This window comes from Thamnophis elegans, chromosome 4 (genome assembly GCF_009769535.1).
Source record: "Thamnophis elegans isolate rThaEle1 chromosome 4, rThaEle1.pri, whole genome shotgun sequence".
Taxonomy (NCBI): domain Eukaryota; kingdom Metazoa; phylum Chordata; class Lepidosauria; order Squamata; family Colubridae; genus Thamnophis; species Thamnophis elegans.
In genome coordinates, this window is record NC_045544.1 from 98,114,448 (window position 1) to 98,131,602 (window position 17,155).

At 42.2% G+C, this 17,155-nt stretch overlaps 1 protein-coding gene across 3 annotated transcripts in view; it reads right to left on the reverse strand.

Moving 5' to 3' along the window:
• SRF (serum response factor) overlaps window positions 1–17,155 on the reverse strand; it is a 77,351-nt gene that overhangs the window by 53,193 nt on the left and 7,003 nt on the right. The window lies entirely within an intron of this gene.

Sequence of the window (17,155 nt, forward strand, 5' to 3'; positions counted from 1 at the left end):
AACTGCATTATTCTGCAATTAGGAGCAGAAAGTCACAGTAGTATCATTCACAAGCATAGCTCCTTCATTTTGCAATCTTAAAATTCCATTTCAACAATTCTAGGTCTGTATAAAGGTAGTTCTTGATTTATGATCACAATTGGGATTGGAATTTCAGTCGTAAGTCAGTAAGTTGAACCATCATGCGACTGGACTCGATTTTGTGATGATTTTTAGCACAGTCATTTAGCAAACTGTGATCAAGTGACCGTAAGATGCTGCAACCAGTCATAAATGGAAGCTGGTTGCCAAGCACTCTAACTACTATCACAGGACTGTGGAGGTGATGCTACAGTTAAAAGTGCAAAGGTTGTAAAGCACATTGTTGAAGGCAGTCATGCCTTTCAATCATCTTTAACCAAACAGCTGTAAGCTGAGGACTACCTGTGTATAATGGCATAGTTCATGTGATGTGTTAATTTTGCTTTGTTCTTCGTTCATTACAAACATCATAATGCATGGTATGCTAAGCCCACAATGTGGCTTTTGTAGCCTGAGGCCTCCAGATCACACAGCCAATGAAATCAACTACAAGTCTCAAAAGCTTGTGCATTAACAAATGCACTGGGTTAAATAACCACAAGATTTCCTATTGGTTAAAAAGGTAAAATAGCCAGTTATATTTCAGAAAACTACCCAATAGAATGCACTACGGATAAAACTTTATGTAAAGCTTAATATAATCTAAAGTCTATCATTTTGAGTTTTTTTTACAGAATATTGATCCAGAGAGTTGAAACCAGATTTGGTGGCTGAGAAGACAATACTAATTAGTAACTGCATTGAAATAAAAACGGGTAGCCAGCATATCAAACCACAAATCTATCTCTGATCATAATTTTATTTCCCAACCTGGTTCTTTCCAGTTGTTGTTCTTTTTCCCAACAAAAGCTTCCCCTGTGCTTTCTGTTAACAAGTTATGACAATCATACAAATCTAATACAATCGCATAACCTGTGAAAGTTATGCTTGATTATAGCAAACGTTGCTCCACTTTTTAATTCCAGAATGAACACTCAGGATAGAGATTCATTCCTGAAAATGGGAAAGTAAAAAAAGAAAATATTAAAAATAAAGTGTATGCCCCAGGTCTTTCATATGGGGCAAGAATACATGATGAGGCACCTACGGTATTATATCTGATGCTCAAAAGTCAAATTCCGGTGGTGAGAAAAAGCATATTCCATTAATGCCAATGCTGTTTTCAGAAATACACAAGTTGAAGGAGAGACCCAATGTTTTAGCTAGTCTGTGTGTGGAACGTAGTGCTTGGCTGCCCCTTGAATGGGATGGTTCACTCAGGAATACATAGAGTGGCTTTTGTAATCAGAACTGAGGAGATTTTGCACGGTCAATTGGAGGCCAGGAGCTCCAGCAATTAAAGCCCACCTCAACATAGCACAGTGCTAAAATTAATTCCATGACATAAACTACGGTCTTTGCTTTCTGGACAGGGAAAAACTGTCTAGGCTTTACCTTATGCTTTTACTTCTTTGAATCTCAACTGGGAATATAATTCTGCAGGTCTCCTGCATGAGCAAGCGGTTGGACTAGATGACCTCCAGGGTCACTTCCAACTCTGTTACTGTTTACTGCTTTAGCATTCAAGGATAAATGCATCTACAGCTTTAGCATTTTGGACAGTTAATAATCTTGCCGTGATCTTGTAGGCCAAAAAAGGTGGGAAAATAGGCATGAGAGTTTCCAGTCAATGATGATATACAACACAGATGTTATCATACATAGTAGGACCATCCAGCACAGTATTGCTATTCAGAACAACAATCACAACCTAGGAATTCAAGCATAAAGCCTTTTGGAGTAGAGGATGGATCTTCTATATGCAATCGATGTGCTCTGCTACTGAACTGTACTTCCTTATTTCCTTGGGTAACAGAAGACAGGCTGAAGAATTACCAACTGAGTGCTAATGTTTAATGGACACTTTACTGTCCACCAGCTGGCCTGTATTTCCCAGGAGTGATTAAAGGATTAGGCACATCCTGAGGAAAGCAGAATATTTCCAGGAGGCACTGCTCTTAGGCTAGATGAAGGGATTTGGAATATGAGGTGGGTGGCCATTATTCATCAGGCTATGTTTGCAAAAGTGCCTTGGACATGGCAGCTGATGTAAGACACAAGTACTGGATAGGGGGGAGTGTGGCAGTAGTACTTGGGGAAAATATGTAGGTGTCCTTGTCATCCCAAAAAAACATGAACTAGAAATGTAATGTGCCTGCTAACAAGACAAATGCTGTCTTGGAATTGCTTAAGAGAAACATGAAATCCAGATCAAAGGAAATATTTTTTCTTTGCTAGTTTGTAAAGGTCAGACCCAGGGGTGAAATCTACTTACCTTCGCTCCCTGTTCGCAAATATGAGCGTACGTGCCACCTCCATGCATGCGCAGGACTTTCTGTGCATGCACAGAGTGTCAAAAACGGATGTGGTGACATCCGGGCGGGTGGGCGGAGCCTACTACTGAGCATGCCTGCAAAAGTAAGTAGAACCGTGACCCGTCAAAACCGCGGTCCACTAAAGCGCGCCCGATCAAAGCGCGTACGTGACGTCATCAGCAGCGCGACAAATAAAATTAAAAATAAATTAAATTAAAATTAAAATAAAATTAAAGCAAGCCGATTCACATAAAGGTAAGGGTTAGGGTTAGGGTTAGGTTAAGGGTTAGGGTTAGGTTTATGGTTACGTTAAGCGTTAGGGTTAGGTTTAGGGTTAGGGTTAGGTTAAGGGTTAGCGTTAGGTTAAGGGTTACGTTTAGGGTTAGGTTTAGGGTTAGGTTAAGGGTTAGGCTTAGGGTTAGGTTTAGGGTTAGGTTTGGGGGGGTTAGGGTAAGGTTTTCGCGTTAATTTTAAATTTACCGCACACAGCGTGCCGTTTTCATCGCGCTGTGATGACGTCACGTACGCGCTTTCCTCGAGCACGCTTTAGTCTACCGTGGATTTGTGGTGGAACCAGTAGAACAGCAAGAGGGAGGGAAATCTGCTGTGCCACGTGATTTATATTAGCTAGAAAGCAGGATTTCCTGCTAATATAAATTGCGCGTCATAGCTGGTCGTCGGAAATACCGGTTCCCTGAACCGTTAGCATTTTTTTAATACCAGTTCAAGAGAACCAGTAGCATTTTTTACTACCTGTTTGGGTGAAACAGTAGCATTTCACCCCTGGTCAGACCCTATTTGACTATGACTTCTTGTTCTGGGCATCACTGTTCAAAAAAGACCACAGCAGATACAAACAAGCAGAAAAAAGGATTACCAAGATAGTGAAATATTTGGAAATCAAACTCTGTGAAGAACAGTTAAAGGATAGGAATATGTTTAGCCTACAGAAAAGACAATTAAGGGGAGATATAACCACAGACTTCAAATATATGAAAGGCTGAAAAGTGAGTGGATTTACATCTAATGTTCCCGAGGGCAGGACCAAAAGCAAAGGATTACAAGAAAGTTCAGGGTAGATACCAGAAAAACATTTAGACTTTACAATTCATCAGCCAGTGGGACCAGCGGCCACATGACATGGAGAGTTTACTGTATTTGAGGTCTTCAGAGACTATGTGCATCTGTCAAATATGCTGTAGCACAATGTTTCTTAAAGTGTGGTCTGAGGAATCCTGGAGGTCCTCCAAGACCTTCTCAGGGCTCTCCGAAATCAAAATTATTTGCCAGACATTGAAGATATTAGCAGAAATTAAAAGCAATGTCACTCTTCTCATTATTATTTTATATTTGTTAAAAATGTAACATATGGAATATTTCTCATGAAAAATATTTTACATATTACATATTATAGTTAATATCTAATGAGTTTAATATTATTTTTATATGATTCGATAAATAGTCTACATATGTTCAGTTCAGTAGTGGGTTGCAGGCAGTACGCCCCGGTACGGGCGTACCGGTGCCTCCTGGGAGCACTGGATATCGTTCCGGTACGGTGCTCCGGGGGTCCCACCTGCCCGCCCATCCTCCTTACCTGTATTTGAACTCTTTGGTGCTTCCGCACACATGCACAGTGCATACAGCACCTGCGCAACACTCCGCAAAGCAGCTGGAGTATTGCAGAGGCATCGCAGGAGGTAAGGACGCATGTGCACGTGCTGCGCGCATTCATGTGGTGGATGTTGGGCCCTGTTGCACCGTACTGGTTGCAAGAGGATCCGGAACCCACCACTGGTTCAGTTTAAATTTTTAATGCGGTAAATATTCATAAATATAACCCAAACAAAGACTCTTGGGGGGTCCTCCATAATTTTTAAAAGTGGGAAGGAGTTCTGAGAGCAAAAGGTTTAAGAAACAGTGCTGCATTGAATTCCATATCGAACATGGGTTGGACTAGAACAAGGGTCCCCAACCTCCTGGCCACAGCCCACTACCAAGCCATGGCCCATTCAGAACTGGGCCGCAGAAGAAATGGGTGAGTGAGCATGTGTAGCTTCACTTGCACGTGCAGTGGTGGGCAAGTGCATATGCACAACTTCATTTGTGCGAATGGCAGCCACGCATGTCCACTGCTTGCCCAAACAGAGCCGTGCCTATGCCATAACCCCGCTGCTTGCACAGAACCATCCCCTTCCCCCCACCATTGATCCACAGAGCCGGAAAAGTTGGAGACTGTTGGGTTAAATAGCACCTACAGTAACTTTAAATGTGATTATCATGGGCCTCTCTGGAGTTTTATCCTTTGTTTCTGAGGGAGATTTATTGTGATGTCCTTTTTCCTTTCTCTTTTTTGTTTAGGTTGATATTTGTTGTTACGTGTAAACCATAGTCCTTCAGAACTGCAATGGATTTTTAACTATCATCACATAAATCAAATTACGGTTAACAAAAGAAATAAAATAATGCAATTAGAAACAAAACCCAAACCATAAAAATTTATAAGAGTACACAAATATTTACTAACATAAAACGCATAAACTATAAAGAACAAAGAGATGGCTATAGGTTTTTCATAGCATAAAATTTCAAAACTGAACTCTTATTCTGATTAGTAGTTATGTTGGATGATTCCCATCCTGGAAGCACTGAGCTAACTCACATTGAACAAACCCCGGTGTAGTTCCTTTCCAATCGGGACAAAATATGCAGTCTGTTGGATTTAGTGCAAATCAGGGTAAATGTCCGAGGAAATAACTGAGCAGTTAGAAACCTTGGAACATACTGTATTATAATTATAAAGAGCTGGCCGTACAGAATTGCTTAAAAGGCCACAAAGAACAGTACTTATTTTCAAATAATGGCATCCAGAAATAAGCAAACTTACAAGGTTATAAAGGTAACAGACCAGGGGTGAAATTCAGCAGGTTCTGACCAGTTCTGGAGAACTGGTAGCGGAAATCTTGAGTAGTTCGGAGAACCAATAAATACCACCTCTGACTGGCCCCAGAGTGGGATGGGAATGGAGATTTTGCAATAGCCTTCCCCCAGGAGTGGGGAGGAGATGGAGATTTTGCAGTATCCTTCCCCTGCCACACCCACCAAGCCACACCCACAGAACCGGAAGTAAAAAAATGACTTTCATCACTGTAACAGACCACTGGAAAGACTTTCAAAAGCTACATAAACCATTTCCTCCCTACGTGCTGAATATCTGCTGGATAAGATCAGCTTATAGGCAGCCCTAGAGACCATCTAAGAAAAAAGAATGTCACCTTTTGGGAACGTTATTCCAATCTCAAACAACATGCACCATTTAAGAACAATCAAGAAATTCTTCTGAAAGCTCAGTGGATAACTCTTTTAGTTGTTTGAATCAAGTCTCACCGATTCCTTTGCCAAACAAAATAGATTTCCTTCATCATCTATTTGACAATCCTTCAAATATTTGAAGTCAGCAACCCTACCATGCCTTCCTTGCATCTTCTCCAAGCTAAACATACTCCAACTTTGTCAATTCTCATGACAAATATTAGAGGAACAAAGAGAATGCAATGCATGGTCAACATTACACCAATGACTAATATTATCAACACTGATGGCAACCTCACATGGGGCTTTCTCTAATGTACCCAGAGAAGCAGAGATTGCAAAGAGGGGTCTTCTTTGTGAAAACCATGGGCTCTTCCCCTTAGTTACAATGCCTCCCTTATTTTCCTGAAGTGCAGCAGATGCAACAAGAAGATATAAATATAGTAGAAATAAATAAATATAAGCTGTTGAACAATGCTCTTGTCTCATAAGCCTCAGGCCATTTATTGGCCCATTCACTACTTCTCTAAAACAATAATGTACAAACCAAAGCATTATGCCTTATCTTTGCTTATTCTCTTTATCTAGCTGACTCCCTTTAAATAAAAGAAACAACTTGCTAATCCAAGCTGCTGACATAAAAGGATGCAGATACACAGGCATAAATACAAAGCTAAGATAAGATAGCACCTGTGATCCAAAAGCAACATAGTGGGCATTACATCCTCTTACTCTAAAAATCCCTAATAGTATATTGAAGGATTGCTCAGAACCACCAGAATATGGTTCTGAAGCCCAAAATAGAAGGGAGAAATTGGCAGAATTTAGGGAAAGGGGTACCTTGCTCAAGTAGCACTACTCTACCCAGGGTCAGTCACTTTCAGATGATGCCCAAAACATTATCAACATTGAGGGAGATACGATTATTCACTATACATATCAGAAGTGGTATTCCACTGGTTCAGACCGATTCACCTGAACCGGTAGCGGAAATTGCGGGTGACCCCGCCCACTCCACCCAGCTCTAGGGCATCCCATTAAGGACCTTTTTTCGCCAAAAGCACATGCGCAGAAGGCTGTGCGCTCACTTTTGCAAACCGGTAGGGAATGTAAGTGAATACCACCCCTGATACATATGTGTCTACGTTAAAGAGTTTGAGAAAGAACATAATTGCATGTGCATACAAAAGCACTAGTCTCTCTGGCCTTTTCCTGATACTACAACTAATTTGAAATATAAACAGTGATTTTGACACATCTATGAAGGTAACTTGTGAATGTTCCATCGGAAAGATCCCACAATGAACCATTCTGTTCTCAGAAGAGCTGTTTTCGGAACACCTCTAAAGTGGTCTTACCCTAGAATACGTTATTTCAAATATTCAAGAAGTGATCCAAAATAATCCCAACTATTTGTAGAATTCTTACAATGTGCATTTTGGGCTTAGACTATTTTCCTAACACTTGGGAGTGGCCTGGTCAGGGTCAAAAGATCCCATGATAGAATCGTTTCCACACTCATAATTTTAGAAATTTCTATAGTTCTGAAAAATAGATAGACATCGAATTTAAAGAGAGGGAGGGAGAGAAAGAGGGATGGAGAGAGAGAGACAGAGAACTCCTTTTGTTGTATTGCTACTCCATCAGTGTTTTACCTATGCTATGGTTAAATTTCAGGCTGTTATTTTCAGTCCACTTGTCTAATAATTTTGAATATTATTTCCTCTGCAACCATATAAAATATCCCACCCATTTATGTGCTATCTGCAGATTTGATAAACAAAACATTAATGACCATGTCAGGTATAGATATGCAAACTAGATATGCCAGTCAGCCTATTCAACAAGAGTCAGTTTGGTCTAGTGGTTAAGGCACCAGGCTAGAAAACAGGGCTGCGAGTTCTAGTTTTGTCTTAGCCATTAAAGCCTGCTGGATGACCTTGACCCAGTCACCCGTCTCAGCCCAATTCACTTCATATGAGTTATTTGTAAAAATAATGTCGGGAAATAAACAAATAAACAAACAAAACAACACAAAACAAAACAAAACATAACTTGCTGATCAGAATGTGACAAGCTACTTTGTCAAATGCTTTGCTAAAACCAAAATCTATTATATACATACCATATTTTTTGGAGTATAAGATGCACATTTCCCCCGCCCCAAAAAAGAGGGAGAAAATCTGGGTGCGTCTTAAACACTGAATACAGCTTTTTTGGCCTCCCGAACCCCCCACCCTTCACAAAAATGGACGTGGAGAGGGTTTTGGAGGCCTGCAAAGTGGTCCTGGGGACTGGGGAGGGCAAAAACGAGCAAAACATGGGCCATTTTTGCTCCCCCCTCCCAGCCCCCAGGAGTACTCTACAAGCCTCCTAAAGGCTATGCGTGCCCTGTTTTTGGCAAAAAAAGGGCCCATTTTGCCCCCCCCCCGGTCCCCAGGACCACTTTGCAGGCCTTTCAAACTCTCTGCATGGCCCATTTTTCACAAAAAATGAGGCGTGCAGAGGGTTTGGGAGGCCTGCAGAGTGCAAAAACTTTTTTTAAAATTTACCTCTTCAAAATCTTGGTGTCTTACAGTCCGGTGCGTCTTATACTCCAAAAAATAGGGTAGTATGCCCAGAGTCTAAGGAAGTTACCCAATGGAAAAATAAAGTTATAGGTATAGGTATAGGTATAGGTATTTTATTTGTATGCCGCCCTTTTCCCTGGGGGGACTCAGGGCGGCTCACAGTTCAAAGGGAGGGAGGACAAACCAAGTTAAACACATAAGACAATACATTGTTAAAAGCACAACATTCATACAATTCGGGTGGGGTTAAGGTCTTTAGCCCCAGGCCTGTCGGGACAGCCAGGTTTTAAGGGCTACGCGGAAGGTCTGGAGGGTGGTGAGGGTACGAATCTCCACGGGGAGTTCGTTCCATAGGGTCCGAGCTGCCACCGAGAAGGCTCTCCTCCGCGTGGTTGCCAGTCGACATTGACCGGCTGATGGAACTCGGAGGAGGCCTAATCTATGGGATCTAATTGGTCGAGTGGAGGTAATTGGCAGTAGGCGGTCTCTCAAGTACCCAGATCCAATACCATGCAGGGCTTTGTAGGTGACAAGTAGCACCTTGAAGCGCACCCGGAGATCAACAGGTAGCCAGTGCAGCTCACGGAGGATAGGTGTTGTGTGGGTGAAACGAGGTGCACCCACGATCGCTCGCGCGGCCGCATTCTGGACTAGCTGAAGTCGCCGGATACTCTTCAAGGGCAGCCCCATGTAGAGCACATTGCAGTACTCCAGTCTAGAGGTCACAAGGGCACGAGTGACTGTTGTGAGAACCTCCCGGTTCAGGTAGGGCCGCAACTGGTGCACCAGGCAAACCTGGGCAAATGCCCCCCTGGTCACAGCTGACAACTATTCTAGCAAGACTTGTTCTTTATACACTTTCATGCTACATTTTGCCATTTGTGACCATATTTCACACATTAGTAAAGGTGGTTCAGACATTATATACGTATACACGTGTTCAGCCATAACATCTTTCTGTAAGTATATTTATTTTAAAGGAGAAGGGGAGACAGTATCAGCTCTCATTCAGATTATCTACCAGATTGACCATTGGCTTACCTGAAGGGTCATTTTTTGTACGCTGCGAGGGGAGTCCAAGCATGGGTTAAACTCAGCCAATCTGCCCAGGGCTGATTTGAAACTTTAGCCATGCCTCTGGGGTTGCCTTGACTTGCCAGATTTTCAATGAAGGCGTGGAACTGTGCGTGTTGAAATGTAATCTGAAGAATGTCCTTAGAAAGTCCAGAAAATGTAGTCTGCAGCGAAGAAAGACCCCAGGGCAGGGTTGGACTCTCCTCGCAGCGTACAGTGGAGATTGAGGGGCCAAATGACCCGAGGGAGCTGGGTCCCCCTCCCGCTCAGACAGACATTCAAACAGGTCAGTGTGGTCAGCCATTGAGGGCCCAGGGGAACCTGGGGAAGGTGCCTGCCCTTCTCCTTCACTTTCGAAGATGGTGGGTCTTTGCCCTGGTCTAGGTTCTGGGGAGAAATCCCTGGGAGGAAACCGATTAGAAGCCTGTGCCTGCTGCTGGGCCTTGTGGAATTGTTTCTCCAAGCCTTTTGGCACAAAAGGGCGCCCTTATCAAGGCCTGGCCCCGGCTATTTAGCTTGCCTGGTGTAGGGCTTGCTAGCCTTAAGGGCCTCCCTTACCGCCTTGCTAGCCTGCCTGGGAAGAACCCTGCTGGTAGAGGGGCTTGACTGGTTAGTATTCCCAGGGTCCTGATCCGCCATTGTGTCAATCTGGGTGACTGGAAGGAAGCTAGGGGCTCTTCACTCACCACTTTTTTTTTATACACATAAGCACATCAATAGAACACATAAACACATTAACAAAAATAACCACATAACTTAAAAAAAACATAGGAACAATAAGTTCCATCGTATATCATACAGCAGTTCCGAATCGTTTTCTTTGCAGTTAGTGTTTTCCTTTCTATACATTTCTATCTTGCGTTCGTAATCTTGTTACTCATTATCCATTTTTATATACATTTCTTTATTTATTTATACTTAGCTACTTATGATCAAGTATTATTTACCTATATTGTGCTTTATATTTTTACTGTCATCTATTCTCTTACATGCAGTTATAGGTATACATTCACATAGTTATTCTTTTTCTTTGCCATTCTTATATTATTATTATTCCATTTAAAAGGGTATAAGGTATAATTTGGAATGAATATCTTCACTCACTACCTTGGAGACCCCGGGGTAGAGTCTTAGCGCTCCCGAGGTGGAGACACTGAAGGCAGCACTTAGAAGAGAGAGAGAGAGAAGCAGGCAGTAGATCTGGTGTGAGTCAATCACTCCCAGCACCAGCGCAGATCCTCTAATCAGGAGTCTGACCACTGAGGCCAAGGGAAGTCTCGAACCACAGGGAGGCAATCCCAAACAAAGACCCCGCCAGAGGTCTGAACAAGTGGTTTGCTGCGGTGATCTGCTGTGAGCAGGGCAGTAAAATGGCACCGGCAGGCAGGAAACGCGGAAAAAAGTAAAAAACAAAATGGCGGCCGTGCCAAAAAATGTGATCAAAATGGCCACCGGAAGCAAGAAAAAAGCCTGCCGAGATTCCGAGCCAGCAGCCGGCTCCCCGGCGAGGACAGAAAGCAGCAATGAAAAGCCCTGTCAGAAAAAAGGGATCGTGCGGGTGAGAAAAACAGCGTGATCACGTGGGCGTCGACATTCCAACCCAATTTTTTTGCATCAAAACTAATTCTGGGCTGATAAACTGTGATAGCCCTTCTCTAAATTGGAGTTTTCCAAATGCATTGCAATTGTACCATATTCAGTCAACATGACTGATGTCCAAGTAAACAGGGAATTCTGGGAACTGTAATTGAAACACATTCCAAGGTTATCACTTCCTCTAATCCTCCATACAATTCTTCTCCTTAAAATTGTGCAAGACTGGTTCTAACGGCACAGAAGTGAGACATGTTATTTTGTACTCAGAAAGACTTTTATTATTCCAGTTAATCCAACTTCCAAATACCAAGCTAAATCTTAAATTTAAACTTCTTCCCCAGCCATTTGATTCTCTCTTTCTATCTACCGTATTTTGTCCTGATTATCTTGCGGCTAGCAGCAATCTTCCAAACTTCATTACTTTCCAGGTCAATTAATCAAATAAAAGAACACCAAGGATCAATAGCACAGCACAGTGCCAATGAGCATTCTAATGTCCCTATTACCATTAAACAGCCACTTCCTATATCAACTATTGCAATTTTAGGTTCACAACGAAGCCTGGAAAATAGCAGACAATAACATTTTCCCCAAAGATTGGACAACCATTTGTATGGTGTGGAATAAGATTTCTGCCCTTGGCAGGGGATTGGACTAGAAGACCTCCAAGATCCCTTCCAACCCTATGATTCTATGAGTTGCATAGTATGAACACCTTTAATATACTTGGCAAGACCTCACATCATTGTCTATTATTGCAAAGTTTTAGTGTTTTTATGTAAGATTTCACAAGATTTTGACATTATTAGATAGCACAACAAAAGTGTGACTGCCAAAATTTCATGAAATTGACAAGATTCTGACTTTTATAAATACAGGTAGTACTCAACTTAACAGTAGTTCATTTAATGACCATTAGAAGTTACAACAGCACTGAAAAAAGTGACTAATGACCATTTTTCACACTTATGACCATTGCCAGACACTTGGCAACTGACTCACATTTATGATTGTTGCAGTGTCACAGGATCATGCAATCTCCTTTTGCGACCTTCTGACAAGCAAAGTCAATGGGGGAAGCTGGATTCACTTAACAATTATGTTGCTAACTTAACAAACGCAGAGATTCACTTAATAACTTGTGGCAAGAAAGATCATAAAATGGGGCAAAATTCACTTAACAACAAAAATTTTGGACTCAATTGTAGTTGTAAGTTGAGGACTACCTGTAATTGGCTGGAAAACTTGACATACCCTGTTCTAATCTATAAACCTAACTTTACATCTAAAATAGCTGGATCCACACAATATATTATGTGAAAACTACTACAGGTAGTCCTCAATTTACAACCGATTTACAACCAGTCACAGGTCAGAGACTGTTCTAAGTTACAATTACCCAAAAAAGGCTGTTTATGGTCACACACTCCCATAGTCACATGATCTCATTTGAGCACTTGGCAACAAGAACACATCTATGGCCATTTGCAACATCCCTTGGTCATGTGACAGCATTTTACAATGGCTTTGCCAAAAATCAGCACTTCTGATTTTCAGCAAAACAATGGATTCACACCTACCATCGCAGCATTGACTTGATCGCCATATCATTTGCACTTACAACCAAAAAGCTTATTTAACGACCATGACAAAAAAGTGGGTCAGTCACATGATGGACCTGTCTTATTACTATCATAACATACAAAGATAATCATGGACAGGCTCCATTATGGTTTTACGTTGAGGATTGCGTGTTCTAAAACTCTCATCGTAACCTTTCAATAGGCAAAATGGTCATTGAAAAGCAATCATTTTTGAACCAAAGTTCCTCAAATGGGCTAACTTACAGAAAGGTGTCCAAAATCCAACATCCATGACTCCCAATGGAATGAAATATGGAAAAGCTGTGGTTGCTTCTGTGCTACTGGGTGCTGCTGTGCTCACATGACCTTCGTTTTCAATTTTCTGTGACAATTTCATCAGTCTCATAACCCTTCATTCCCTCCCCAACTCAGCAGCAGCCATTTACCTGACTGATCAGAAAGAAAAGGGAAGGGGTTATATGAGGGAGGGAGGGAGGATATCCAATGCTCTCTGCAGATTCCCACAAGATAACTCAATGGGGAAGCCAGCAGGCAGTCAGAAGCTGTTCCTACTCCTATTGCATTTTTTGTCTGCCTTTGATCATTCTTTCTCTCTGTTTAGATAAGGAAATAATCTCTGAAACAATGACCGGAAGAGGCACAGGTTGTCTAGTATTATGCCAAAAATCAAATGAACTGCAGTATCTTTTAGCACTATGTGTGAATCCAACCATTCCTCCTATTCTTCTGCTTAGGTCATGCATATTAAATACAAAGAGCTACACTCTCCAGCACCAACAACAAGCATGAAGCCCCATCCAACAATGACCTTCTCTGAATTTCACAAGAGCTTTGCTCTCATCCAAATCATTTACTGTAGATCTTTTGTCCTAAGACCAAAGCAACTGGCGGGAGAAACACAGTAACACACTACATCTGACAGCTTGCACAGACCATCATTCAACAAAAGGAAGCAGACAAGGTCAGAGAGCAGGAAAGCAATATATCTAGCGGTTACTTGGTATATCTCCCTGTTCAGAAAAACTCACCTGTCACTGCACAAGCTTGTATTGAAAGACTCACATGCAGCCTTGCTGGGAAAATACTAAAGACCCTACTACTCTAGCAGTTCTCTTCCAACAATTGCCAATGGGGTGCTGCCGGGAAACTTCTAAGCACTATCCCACTACTAAAACTAAGAAAATTTGATTTAAGTGTCATGACTACCAACAGCAATTATCCCAAGAAATATAAAAAGTATGCAGAAAGTTAACAACTTCTGGTGAATTCAAGAATCACATAGAATATCCAGAGTTATGCTCCCAAAATGTGTGGGATGGGATTTTGGTCTACTTAGGGGAAGGGACAGGGGTGGGCTTTGAAAATTGCAACAATGGGTTCACTTCTCCGTTGCTGGGTGGGCGTGGCCATAGTGGGCATGACCTAGGCGGCCACCTGCATCATGGCGGGGGAAGGCCTTTTTCACTCTCCCCAGGCTCCTGAGAGAGACTTTCCTCAAGCCTCCAGGAGGGCGAAAACTGCTTCCCCTGGGCTCCGGAGGCCTTCGGAACCAAAAACAGGCCTGTTCCCCAACTTCCGGTAAACCCATTTTTCACCCTCCCCAGGCTTTCTTCGAGCTTTCGGGAAGGTGAAAATTGCTTGTCCCGGGTTCTGGATGCCCCCCAGAAGCCAGAAACAGGCTGGTTTCCAGACTTCCAGACCTCCATAGGCCCGTTTTCCCCTCTCCTCGAGCCTCCACATGGGCTCTGCACTTAGCTGGCATAATGAATGGGTTGTGTGGAAACTCCTGGGACAGGCGGGGTGGGCATGGCCAGCCAGGGGTGGCATTTGGGGGTTAGCTGAACTGGACAGAATCCTTGCTAGGGGATCACCCGAACCCATGTGAACCCCCAGCAGCCCACACCTGGGAAGGGGGCTTATGGATAAAGTGAGTTTTTAAGCCTGGCAGAGGCTTAAGGCACCCATTTCACTCCACCACCACCCCTGAAAAAGGTGCCACATATTGCAAAACGGATACTAGAGAACAGATTTGTCATACTTCTGTTTTAAACCCTCACAAGGAGCCATGAGCAACATGCAGGTGAGATGATCACATGACACAGACAGATGAGTGAGTGGTTTGTCAGAGTCATGATGGGGCATTTCTCAACCATCACAGAAACAAAGTAGAATGACAGAGAAAGGAAGCTCCCACCCTCCTCCAAGCTGACCAGAAAAAGACAACCAACTGGAGGAACAGAAATGAAATTGTCGACTCTTCCTTTGCTGGTTTCCAACAAACAAGTAAAAAATAATAATTTTAGTGTAGTTGTCAAACAAATTTGATTATCAAATATTTAGCAATAGCACTTAGACTTATCGGTATATACCGCTTCATAGTGCTTACAGCCCTCTCTAATGGTTTACAGTCACATATTGCCCCCAACAATCTGGATCCTTATATTACCGACCTCGGAAGGATGGAAGGCTGAATCAACCTTGAGCCTGATGAGATTTGAACTGGCAACTGCTGGCAATCGGCAGTCAGCAGAAGAAGCCTGCAATACTGCAAACTCACCACTGCGCCACCACAGCTCATTTACTTAGTCTTCAAAAGTTCAAAGCTTTCTCTGCCCACATTTCTCACCAAACCACTTAAGGCTGAATGAAATGCAAAACAGTCTGCCATAGCCAGACCAAAATAAACTGGGTGAGAATATGTCAGTGCAAAAAAGCAAGTGTTGTGTTTTTGCATAAAGAATGGGACAAATGCAACTGACCGTCATTATATTATAATTCATCCCTGCATAACATTCTGTCTCTAGCCAAAGCATTCAGATCATTTCAAGAACGCAAAGCAGGCAGCTTCTACTGTCAACGAATAAAATGGAAAAAGGAAAGCAAAACAGCAGTCAGAAGTCCAGCTTTCAGGCATGTGCCCTGGCTTAAGTTCATGAAAAAATATCTAGCCAGAATTTTTGCAAAACTTTATTCAACCCACAATAAAGATGAAAGTACTCTAAACTAAGGAAGAGATGCTCAGCTATGCAAATAGCCCAAAGCCAATACTTCTTGCCAATGGTTTTGTAAACAGATTTAGTAGCCAAGGCATCGGATTGGATACATTCAGGACCCTGAGCTATAGAAAATCAATCATTAGTTCAAGATACTTTGAGAACTTGCCAGCATTATTTCATAAGGTTGAGTTCTTAAAAATACACATGTGCTATCCATTTGAAGAATTCAGTTTCCAAGCACTGCTGCAGACTCTTCCGGCTCACGGTAACTCATAGAAAGTAGTCACAAAGGAAAAAGAAGCAAAGTGAGCTAAGCCCAGAATGGAATGCCAAAAGTAGAAGGAGCTGGTAAAACTAAGTCCGCATGAAATATTTAAATATAGCCATATTTAAAACAGCAAAGTATGTACTCTCACACGTTGAAATCAATGCAACATCATGCCTTCTCAGGGAACTCCTCAGTACCATGTACTGTAGTGCAATGAACCTAGCAATCCTGGACACCATGGCCTTTTAACCAAGGGGCTCTAAAGTTTGTATTTTGCAGCCCATTGCAGTTATATGACTGCAATCCATCCATTTCAAGGAATCCTTAAAATGGCATTACTAGAGATATAGCAACACTGGATTCTGATACGTGCAAAAGTAGATGAGGCATTTTTATCCCAAGGACAATCCAATCAACGTGTAACAGTTTACCAGGTGTTCAAGAACCTTCCACTTCTGCCAATCCTGGGATTCTATACTTAAAGAATTTTAATCAGGCTCATTATGGCGGCTAAACTGTGCTTAAGTTGATATGTAGCAAGCTGAGCAAGTTCAATCCTCATTGATTTAAGCAGCCAATTGTCCTTTAAAGTAACCCAAACCTAATTATTTATTCTGTATCTTTCTACCCTAGGTGTTAAAAAGCAAAACAAAGTAAAGTACAGATATTGCTAACATGCTTGTGAAGAAGGCACAGAAAAGGCTGTACTTCCTGAAAATGCTCAGGAAGATAAGTCTATCTCAACATCTACTTCTGTCCTATTATCGCAGCACCATTGAGAGTGTCCTGACATACGGCATTCTTGCATGGTATGGGAGCAGCTCTGCAGCAGACAAAAAAGCTCTACAGAGAATCATTAAAACTGCCCAGAATATCATCAGGCTCCAGCTACCAGCCCTGGATGACATCTTCGCATCTCGCTGTTCGAGGAAGTTACATAACATTCTCAGAGACTCTTCCCATCCTGCTTATAATCTTTTTAGGCTGTTGCCTTCTGGCAGAAGACTCAGAACAATTAAAACTTGAACCACACGTCTTTTGAATAGCTTTTATCCCAGAGCTATAATTGCACTCAACAATGAACTAAAGGGCTACCATCAGTGAGCTGTTGGACAGCACTACTTGGTCTGTTGTGTGGATGCTTGGGTGGTTTGGAGGTGGGGAATTTTTTGGTGGGTGGGGGGTGTCTGAGGATTGTCATGTGTGTTTGGCCTGGTCTCTGGGTGTCATGTGAATTTTGTTGTATGTTTATACTGTGTATACTGTGTATATACGTACAATGACAATAAAGTTAATAAAA